We start from the raw sequence: 10246 nt of genomic DNA, 5'->3' as shown, positions 1-10246 counted from the left end.
CACGTTGGTCAAATGCCCCCCTGAGCCTTCTCTTCTCCAGGCTGAACAGTCCCAGCTCTTGCAGGGTAAAGGCCCTTTTTTATGCCGCTGCACGTCAGATCAGGACAGTGGGACATCATCTTCTTGGCATAGCCAGTGCTAAAGAAGATCAACTCATGGATATCTTCCCTTATTTATGGCTTGTTGTCCAGCTGGTCAACTCTTTATCCACTTCCTGGCCCTCACCACTGTCCATCTCATTGTACAGTCCCCCAGTACAAGGGATTGAATCCTGGTGCACTCAGCCTTTACCAGTGTTTGTGGGACAGGACTAAGGAGAACCGGATAAACGGAACTAGTTTCTCAGCTCCGTTTCTTCTTGGAGGGAAAGCATTGTTTCACTGCTGACGGGAGTCCAGGAATGAATACATCGGTATGTAGGGTGGATAATCCGTGGACCAGGGTGGAAAGAAGCCAAACAGACCACATGTTGCGTTATCTGACTCGTTTAGAGCATCATCTCATTCTGCCAGACAAGTTACCCCTGAGACGCAGTTAAATGGCCGCATGTTGCTCCTGGTAAAGTAACAACCGCTCAGTGTTATGCGTTAGACTAGCATCGTGCACGTTCGGTGTCTCAGCTCAGGAGACAGCTGAACAAAGACGGTTTATCGCACATGCACTAGCGTGATGGCAAAAAGCTGCCTGAGCATGCCCTAGGCACGTCTGAAATCTTAACTCCCAGCCTCATCCCACTACATATCGAAGGCAGAAGTAATTACGCAAGCTGTAGTGTAGTGGTAAAGTCTAATGCAAAATATTTTCACCCATTTTGACCTTTTTAATGCTGTGAAGCATAGTACAGGAGTCCACGTAATACTAGAAACCTCTCCTTCTTCTTGGAGGGAAAGAGTGTTTTCTGCCAGGGTAGGACCGATTAAAATAACACGCAGTTCCAAGCTGATGCTTCTTTTATTAGAATCTCATAGAATGACTTTTAAAGGTAAAGTTCCCGATTTATGACGCTCAAGGATCAAAATCTTAAAGCTTGTTGCTCCTTCTCCAAAAACTCTAGGTGGTGAAGAAAAAGACATTCTAACCCAACATCTTCAGTACGTTAACCTGAAAATGTAAACAAAGTAGAGTTTCATTTAAAGCATTTAATAGCTGAGACAAGCAATGTGAAAAGCTGAATTACAAAAGAAACAATGCAACCCCACATTCATGCTACAAGTTTACCTTTCCACAAGGTATTAGTACTTACAGGTCAGTTCCTTCCACCAAAAAGATGCTGTAGTGGCAAAAAGATTATGCTGGGGAAACAACAACAACAACAAGGGCACAGTACACTTAAAATACTTCTCTGAGAACTGTAATAACAAGGTAATTTCTGTCCACCAGAAAGACACAAGCCCAGCACAAAATAATACAGAGGAAGACTGAAAAAACAGAGGAAACATAAAGAATAACTTGTGCCGTAATGGTCTAGTCTCAATAGTTAAAGGGACTGGCATACATTATGATTAACGAGAAGTTTTATTTCTTCCAAAACTAACTCACCTATCAAACAAACACAGTTACTGCCGACGTTCAACTTGGGCTGTGCAGGGAACAGACTACTCCTGCGGGATACAGCTTCGACAGCTTTAGAGCACTCGTTTAGTCAGCAATGCCCAGCAACTGTTGGCACGGTTACTTTACTTTTGGTTTAAAATGGTGTCTTTGGGAGTCAACGTTACAAAGGCCACAGTTGCTAAGAGGCCAAATAAAGGTCATACTTACCTTAGCGGGACTGAAGGTCTGTCCCAGGAAGGCCCTGCAAGAAGGGGCGCTGTTCAAGTCCTTTAGAAATTGGGCTGGAGATGGCACTCCTCAGCTGATAAAAGCCACATCGTATGAGGGCTGGGACTGAGGTCAGTAACTCTCCCGTGAGGAGGTTTTTTCCCAAAGACAGCTCAGAAGAGGAACATGTCTTGGGAATGCTGCACCTTACCACAAGACAAAAGGACGTCCCTGAGTGTTCCTTTGCCTTGGGAGACTTTGGTTTAACCACAGAAAAGAGGTATCCATTCTTCAAGATGGATATGTAGAATCACCTGAACTGCCAGAACCAGGCACGGTCTCTGACACAGGCTCGGACAGAGCCAGGACTGCATCTGCTCATAGCTGCAGGATTAGTACCTTCTCCAGAACTTGGAGAGACCTCTTCCTTCTGACTCCACGTTTCCTTTGTTTACCATTTGGTTCATTTGCTGCGGTACCTGCATCGCACCCTCAGCCTGACCACTCGCTCTTCTTCGTTCAAGCTTAGATTCCACAGGTGCCCCTGTAAGAAACAGCAGCAAGTACAAAACCACAAGCTTGCTCCCTCCACACTCCCTGCATACCCAACGGCAGACCCTGAAACTGAGAGGTGGGTCCAGACTCTGACTGACGTGACGCCTGGGCGGTTTCAAAGCAATCACAATGCAGACCGATTCGGAGGTAGGCTCCCATCTCGCAGGCCAGCTCTGAAAGAGCTGCGCAGCCTAGCTCTACGGGTGGGAATCCATTACGCGGGATGAGAGTCTCAGCCAAAATCACTGGTGACCTACCGCTTTCCGGTGCTTCTAATTCCTAATCTCACACGCTGGAAAACACCAAACACAATTTCTAAAGGAAAACTAATACCAATGTAATCCTTACAGCTTTTGATTTCATATGACCCATTTGAATGAAACAATCCAGGAATTCCTTACTTACAGAAACCCACTTGGTTACAGCCCACGGTAAGGGATGCTGGACTAAACTCACACTCCTTTTCTTTGGAGGAATTCTGAAAGGAAAAGGAACCCAAGAACTCTTACACAATGTAAAATTCTGTTGCATGGGAGATTTCTGTTTGTTTGCTTGCTTGCTTTAAGAACTAAAAGGCAAGGTCTACTCTCTTGTTCTGTGATTTTCTTTTTTTTCCTGCTACTATGAGGACTTTCCTCACCAATGTATTTCTACCCCTCCCTCCTCAGGACATTCACAGGCCCAACATAAAGCTGTAATTCATTGAGTGACTTTAATCTAGCCGATGGTGAAAGAATAACAGCAGCTGTGGCATAGGCAGAGATTTTTAAAAACATGAACAGAGGTGCTGTGGGAAATAACAGCCACTGGACAATACAGGCCCCTAGACATCAGCCCTGCTCAGACATACTCACAAGAAACAGAGTAACAGGGAAGGGACAAAAGTGAAAAGTGCCGGAAGCAAGAGCTGAGCCAGGAATACCCATTAGGATGGCTAACAGCAATACAAAGGACCACAAACAACAAAATCGGCATGAAAGCTTCTTTAAGAGAGTAAACCAGCCTTGTCATAGAGAGAAGATAATAGAAGAATAGATCCACTCCCTGAAGGTGTTTCTCTTGCATTAAGCTCAGGTTCAGGCAACCTCCTAAACTTCAGATGGCCTGAGACCTTTGCAGTTTAGTCTCAGAGGATTAACTAAGCTAGGAAAGTTATCTGCAGTGACAGGCTGAGCGTCTCTCAGTTCTCTTCATTTCTTTCTTTGACTGCTACTGGCGCACTTGGTAAGTGGAAAGAGGCGCAGGCTCGACTCCAATCACCCTGACCAGAGAGCCTACTGTCAAAATCGCAGGCCTAGAAGGCATTTGGACGAGAGCTGGACATGCAGTCTATTTAACAGCCATGTGACTGCGGCACTTCCACGCTCCTCCTCCTGAATCGAGTGCCAATGTTGTAAAGTCAATCCGACGTGTACTAAGTAGACAGATTTCCTTTATGCTTAACGAGCCCCTTCCCTTGTTGAGATGCATTCAAAAACACCAGGTGGATTGGGATCCAAAGTCATACACCGCTGATAAACTGAACAAGAGCCCCGGAGGAATGACCAGAAGAATCCTGAGAAAGTACAGGAGCTACTGATACGTTTGTTCCTAAACCTAATCTTTCTTCTCATCCTGAATACCAAAAGAAACCAAATGGAAAGCAAACCAAACGGCGAGCATGTCACAGAAGCACCTGGCTCTGACCTCCTAAAAATGCACAGAAGGGAGAGGTCATCTGCCCGTGATTTCATGCGGTACTCGTAGTATCTGGTCCAGTATTCGTAAAGACAACGGTTTGTGTTCGGACATCCCTCTCAGTGTAACAGTGCCCTGAGTAGGGCCAATTTCAGGTACGAGTCACGGTGGCACGAGCATCTGTTCTGGAGAAGGTTCTTCTCACCTGAACTGCTATTTGCTGAGTTGATGATTCATTCATCACAGTTCCAGTTTACCCGGAAAGAGCTCAGGACATGTCCTCCCACATTAGTTAACACAATATGAGGTTACGGCGATGTCCGCCACCTACCACGTTATTTCTCAGGGTCCAACACGCTAACCTGGCGCTCCAGCTTTCAAGGACTCCAATGTTTGGGAAACTCAGCCACTGTACGAGGAGCAGAGGCATCCTGGGGACAGTGACTATAGCAAAGTGGGGAATAAAAAAGCATCTTGCAGAGGATGACCCTTATCCCACCAACAGAGTGTTTGGAGCACCTGAGGAAAGGAGCCAGAAAGGGCATGAGTAGAGACCTGTCACTAATCCCGCAAAGGTAAGCTGGGGGGAAAAAAAAAGTCATGCAGGTTTTAGAGACGAATAAGCCTGCTTGTTTTAGAGACGTTCTTCTGTACTGAATGCTCCTGAGGAGTTACCAGGCGCCTCTACCAAGGAGACTTCCTTCCTATCTTGAAAATCCAACAAACCTGTCAAAAACCCCTCTTGTGGAAGAAAGTTTTGGGCTCACAACAAGGTGAGGGCTGTTTCAATACAAGAGTTTATCTGTGCAGGCTGAAGGGAACCATGCAACTAGCAGGCTATTGCAGGTTATTGTCTATGCAGTGAATCCCTGCAGAGCAACTATGCTGGGATTGGCCCCTTGAAACCAGTTCTACAGGAGCAAGCAGGCAGTACGCCCTGGCCACCTGAGATTTCAAGCAAGCCCACAGACGACCACGGACGACATCTGCGTAAAGGCTCAGCCAATTGTGGAGAGGTCCAAAAGCTTCCTGAAATGGGGGCAGCACGTCATCATGCAGAAACATGCAGAAATCCAGGTATTTGATGCAACTCTTCACCTCCCAAGGAACAGTGGGAGAAGCAGCTGTTCCTTTGATACTACGAGGCAACTTTCTTTGTGGACAGTCCCAAGAGGAATGAGTTTGCCTCCTCGGATAAGGCTCTGTCATAAGAGTTGGAGAGGGAAAAGGCCAGGAAGGCAGTAGTGTGGCAGGGATTTGAACTAAATTTAAAATGGGTAGCGGTATCTGGAAAACGGATGAAATGCACTGGGACATTTGGGAGGATGGGCAACAGCCAGGAGGAGGAGAACAGGGGTCTTGGGGAAGACCCTGTCACCTAAAGGGTGTGCCTAACAGCAGCTCTGTCAGAGCAGCCTCTTAAGCTTGTGGGCTAAAAGAGAAAGAATCTTCCCCTCCTGAGAAGGTCTTTGAGAACAGTGGGTTAGAAAGTAACTGCCAATCCCTCTGGAACTACCCTGTCGTAAATCTGCCTTCCGATGCCAGAGTGAGAAAAGGCATGACGCTGTTTCAAGAAGAGGGAGATGCCTGCAAGGCCATCTGCACAGAGAAAGGACACTGGTGGGGAATGAAACACAATGCTATGAAACACAAGAGGTGCTGCAAAAGTCTCGTGTCCTGTTCCCGCAAGTAGAACGATGAAGTGCAAGAACTGATGCTGCAACGCACACAGACCATGAGACATGCAGGGGCAATGACAGACTGCCAAACTCCAACAAACGTAGTGCTCTCTTGACCATCAGGAGATCAAACACCTGCAGGCTGTTCAGAAACATACGCACACGACGGGCAGTGCCTTCCAAAGGGATTACGCTGAGGGAAAGAGCTTAGTCACAGACAAGAGCAGCATTTCAAGGATCTCCTGAACACTACCCGACACCACAAGACAGACAACACGCCTTCCTCTCCAAAACCAACACAGAGAACAAAACAAGCAGGAAGGTTAATCCTCCTGGATCTGACACTATTCCAGCAAAATGCTCATAAGCAAAGCTAAAGAAACAACTGCGTTTCGATTCATCCCAAAATAAAGTCATGCAACAGAATTTCAAAGAGCCAGCCTACAAAGGAAAAAGGAGACGAGTGTGGCGTGAGATTTAATGTAGCTTCAGGTCTGGAGACAGCCCAATGGGCATGATGTTCATAGCACATTCTCTTCCATTCTTCTGCAGCTAACAACAGTCACTTCCAGAGTAAACCGAGGCTCTGGCAATCTCTGCGCACATCTGATTGCAAAAGGAAATTCACTCACGCTCATAAAACCACTCTATAGGCAGATGCTTGAGTCACCGCCTATGGCATTTTAACCCTGCTGCACCCTCCCTCGCATGAAAACAGGGTTTTCGGGACGGCACAACGCTGTTCTGTTTCTCTGATGCAGGGATACTTGCTGACTCAAAAGGATCTCAGTCCTAGTTTCTGCACGGTTGCCACCATCTGAAAAGAGATTTAACCTCAACGGTTTGTAAGACCTTCCAAAAGCCTGTGAGGGCACCAACCTTGAACTGCTGTCTGATGACGATCACAGCCTTGAAGGATGTACACAGGGAGCCAGATTATGCTGAGCCACTGCTTTGGGGGTTTTTATTAATATTTATCAGGGGCTGAGGCAGCAACAAATCATAAAGTTTCAGACCAACTTTGAGCTCTACAGAACACTCCTTCAGCAGGACACAATCTATAAGCACCTGGTTTGCAATACTACCCTGAAAACTGAGCAGCTCCAGCGCCTTTTCCAGAGTAGCTCAGAGTTCTGTGATTCTTACAGATTGCAGCCTCCAGGATTCCGAGTTCCCTCTCAAACCAAAAGCTCCAGAGCAACTTGAGTGAGCTGGTCAACGTTTTGCCCACTCGCAAAAGCACTTGCCCGTCATCTCTATGGGTTGGACCAGCAGACACAAGCAGATTCCTCCAGGGCAATACCCTCAGGAAAAGTCTTCTTCCACCTCTGAAGGATCATCCTCTTTACTTGTTTGACATCTTCCCCAGGTGACCAGACTACTCAGCACCCTGTGCTTTAGTTTCTTTGCTGGCTCCTAACTAGAACTGCCTAGTTGAGGCTTACCACACAACTGTTACCTCCCACAACCCTCCTACTCATTGTCCCCTGCACACCCACAGGCTGTTTTCCCTTCTCTGCCTTGCATGCCAGCAGTACCACAGACTAAAACACTCTCCCTTCACTCTCATTTCTCAGGCTTGCCACTACAGTGCCTTCCAGAAACTGAGAGAAGCAGTTATCCTAAAAGTCCTGCTCAGCCCCTCTGCCTGCAGGAGAGGCATGCTGTCGTTTCCAAACAACAGGACAGGTTTGTCACAAACGCATTTGAAAGAGGAGTGGCAGCGGAAAGGGAACCTTGAGAGAAAAAATCCCGAGAGCACAACAAACATCTACCGCCAGCAGCCAGGGAGACTCTCCAAAGACTCTTTCTACATCCACACTTGAGCGCCAGATTGCAAGGCCAGCGAAAGGCACATTGCTAACAGCAGACAGCCCAAGCAATAAGTACATACTTTGAGCACAGAGCTCCAAGGCGGTGCTGGTTCCGACTGGGATAGAGTTAATTTTCTCCACAGTAGCTTGGATGGGGCTGCGTTTTGGATTTGTGCTGAAAACTGGGGATAATTGTCGTGGTTTAGCCCCAGTCAGCAACTGAGCACCACACAGCCGCTCGCTCACTCCCCCCTCACTGGGGTGGGGGAGAGAATCGGAAGAGCAAAAGTAAGAAAACTCGAGGTCTGAGATAAAGACAGTTTAATAGGGAAAGCAAAAGCCGCGCACGCAAGCAAAGCAAAGCAAAGCAAGGAATTCATTCACTCCTTCCCGTGGGCAGGCAGGTGTCCAGCCATCTCCAGGAAAGCAGGGCTCCATCACGCGTAACGGTGACTTGGGAAGACAAACGCCACCACTCCGAATGTCCCCCCTCCCTTCTTCTTCCCCAGCTTTATATGGTATGGAATAGCCCTTTGGTCAGTTTGGATCAACTGTCCTGGCTGTGTCCCCTCCCAGCTTCTTCTGCACCTGGCAGAGCATGGGGAGCTGAAAAGTCCTTGACCAGTGCAGCAACAACTAAAACATCTCTGTGTTATCCACACTGTTTTCAGCACAAATCCAAAACATAGCCCCATACCAGCCACTATAAAGAAAATCAACTCTATCTCAGCTGAAACCAGGACAATACTACAGAGATGTTTTCGTTACTGCTCAGCAGTGCTTACGCAGAGTTGAGGCCTTTTCTCCTTCTCACCCCACCCCGCCAGCGAGGGGGCTGGGGGTGCGCAAGAAGCTGGGAGGCGACAAGGCTGGGACAGCTGACCCCAACTGACCAAAGGCATATTCCGCGCCATATGACCTCACGCTCAGCATATAAAGCTGGGGGAAGAAGGAGGAAGGGGGGGACGTTCGGCGTTACGGCGTTTGCCTTCCCAAGTCACCGTTACGCGTGATGGAGCCCCGCTTTCCTGGAGATGGCTGAACACCTGCCTGCTGATGGGAAGCGGTGAATGAATTCCTTGCTTTGCTTTGCTTGCGCGTGCGGCTTTTGCTTTACTTATTAAATTGTCTCTATTTCAACCCACGAGTTTTCCTACTCGTACCCTTCCGGCTCCCTCCCTCATCCCACTGTGGGGCAGCGCGTGAGCGGCCGTGTGGGGCTTAGTTGCCGCCTGGGGTTAAACCACTCCAAAGGCTCTACAGCTTCTCAGTTAAACACTTACAAAATTTCAAAATACTGTCAGCAAAAACAGCCTCTTTTTCCACTGAAGCACAAAATCCACACATGGCAGTGAAACAGGAGCGTTTCTTACAGCTCAGATTACTCTCTCAGGCCAATGCTCAGCGTGTGCAAATACAGTAGCAACTTTTAAGTGACCACTTTCACGGTCAGGGAAGGAAGGCAGGAAATGAGGAGCCCCCAAGACCTCAGTTTAGGGTCTCATATTAACTCACTGCTACATGCAGTCATCAAACTGCAGGTTGACTTTTCAGCTTTACCATGCTTACCTGTTGAAGTTGCCATACCGGATTTTAAATTTGTACACAAGCCTGCCTGCATGAAGAAACCTTGTTTCGGGCAACGGACAGGTAAATGGTTTCAACGCCATCTTTCTTTCTCCCTGAATGCCAGCCTAGGGAAGCAGGAGACTCCAAGGTAAATTACTAAAACCCTCCACCGGATCTCATTCTGTCATATGAGAAGAAAAGATTACATGCAGTTTTTCCTCTAGAGGACATTTGCAGAGAGAACAGATCTCCTGCAAGTCAGAACATCGCTGATTCCAGTGTCCGCTCCAACAAAGCAGGGTATTTTCCAGCAGGATTAGAGGACAGACTGCGAGCTGATGGCTACCCCGCCTTCAGCGGCACTGCCCTGGAAACGTCACTACCAACGTCCCTGAAGCTCTACAGGCCTCTCGCCCCGCGGGCTGGCAAGAAAGCCCGGGCAGGACTGTGTCGCGGTCCGTGACCGACACCGGGCTGTGAGGGACACCCCCGGCTGCCGTGGGTCCCCGCAGCCCCGGCGGGTACAGCCGGAAGAAACTCGTTTCTCTCCACACCCGCACGCCTCCCCGCTGCCCGCCGGCCTCCGCCGGGCAGCCACCAGCGGGAGGCGGTCCCCTGCTGCCCCCGCAGCCCCGGGGCGGGAGGCAGGGGCCGGGGCTGCCCGGGCCTGCTGGGGGAAGGCCGGGACCCGCCGCGGACGCCGGCCCAGCGCCCCGGCCCGCCGAGAGGGGAGATGATGCCGCCGTCGCCGCCGCCTCCTCAGCCGCGCTGCCGGCCTGCGAGGCCCCCGGGCAGTCCCGGCGCTGGCGACCACCGGGCAGCCCACCGCTCCACTGAAGGGGAAGAGGCCCCGCCACGGCCACCGGCCCCGCCGCCCGCCCTTGCCTCAGGCGGGGCCGGGCCGGGGCTGCGGCCGGAGCCGAGCCGAGCCGAGCCGAGCCGAGCCGAGCCGAGCCGAGCGGCGCCGGCAGAGGGCCGCGCCCCCAAGCGGCGCGGAGGACCGCACCGCACCGCGCCCCGCCCCGCCCCGCCCCGCCGCTGGGCGAGGGGCCGGTGCCCGCCTGGGGCGGGGGGTCCCGGCGGCGGCGCCAGAGCGGGGGGCGGCTGCAGGCGAGGCCGGGCTCTCCTCGGGGTGCTGGCGGTGACGAGGGGCTGGCGGGCAGGACTGTGCTGCCCAGGGGTGCGTTTGCA

At 50.3% G+C, this 10246-nt stretch overlaps 1 long non-coding RNA gene across 8 annotated transcripts; it reads right to left on the bottom strand.

The window, feature by feature from the left end:
- Positions 1-932: 932 nt before the first annotated feature.
- LOC140659966 (uncharacterized) lies at positions 933-10003 on the bottom strand. Of its 8 annotated transcripts, none has more exons than XR_012045282.1 (3): positions 9056-10003; positions 1244-2794; positions 933-1101 (listed from the first exon to the last, which is right to left on the bottom strand). It is a non-coding gene; the product is annotated as an uncharacterized lncRNA (long non-coding RNA). The 8 variants fall into 8 exon arrangements; XR_012045285.1 differs by having other exon boundaries at positions 933-1292; positions 1540-2794; XR_012045284.1 differs by having other exon boundaries at positions 933-1659; positions 1762-2794.
- Between the last annotated feature and the right edge of the window lie 243 nt (positions 10004-10246).

The sequence above is a fragment of the Ciconia boyciana genome, chromosome 15 (assembly GCF_034638445.1).
Source record: "Ciconia boyciana chromosome 15, ASM3463844v1, whole genome shotgun sequence".
Classification (NCBI taxonomy): Eukaryota; Metazoa; Chordata; class Aves; order Ciconiiformes; family Ciconiidae; genus Ciconia; species Ciconia boyciana.
This window is presented reverse-complemented; position numbering and strand designations above follow the sequence as displayed.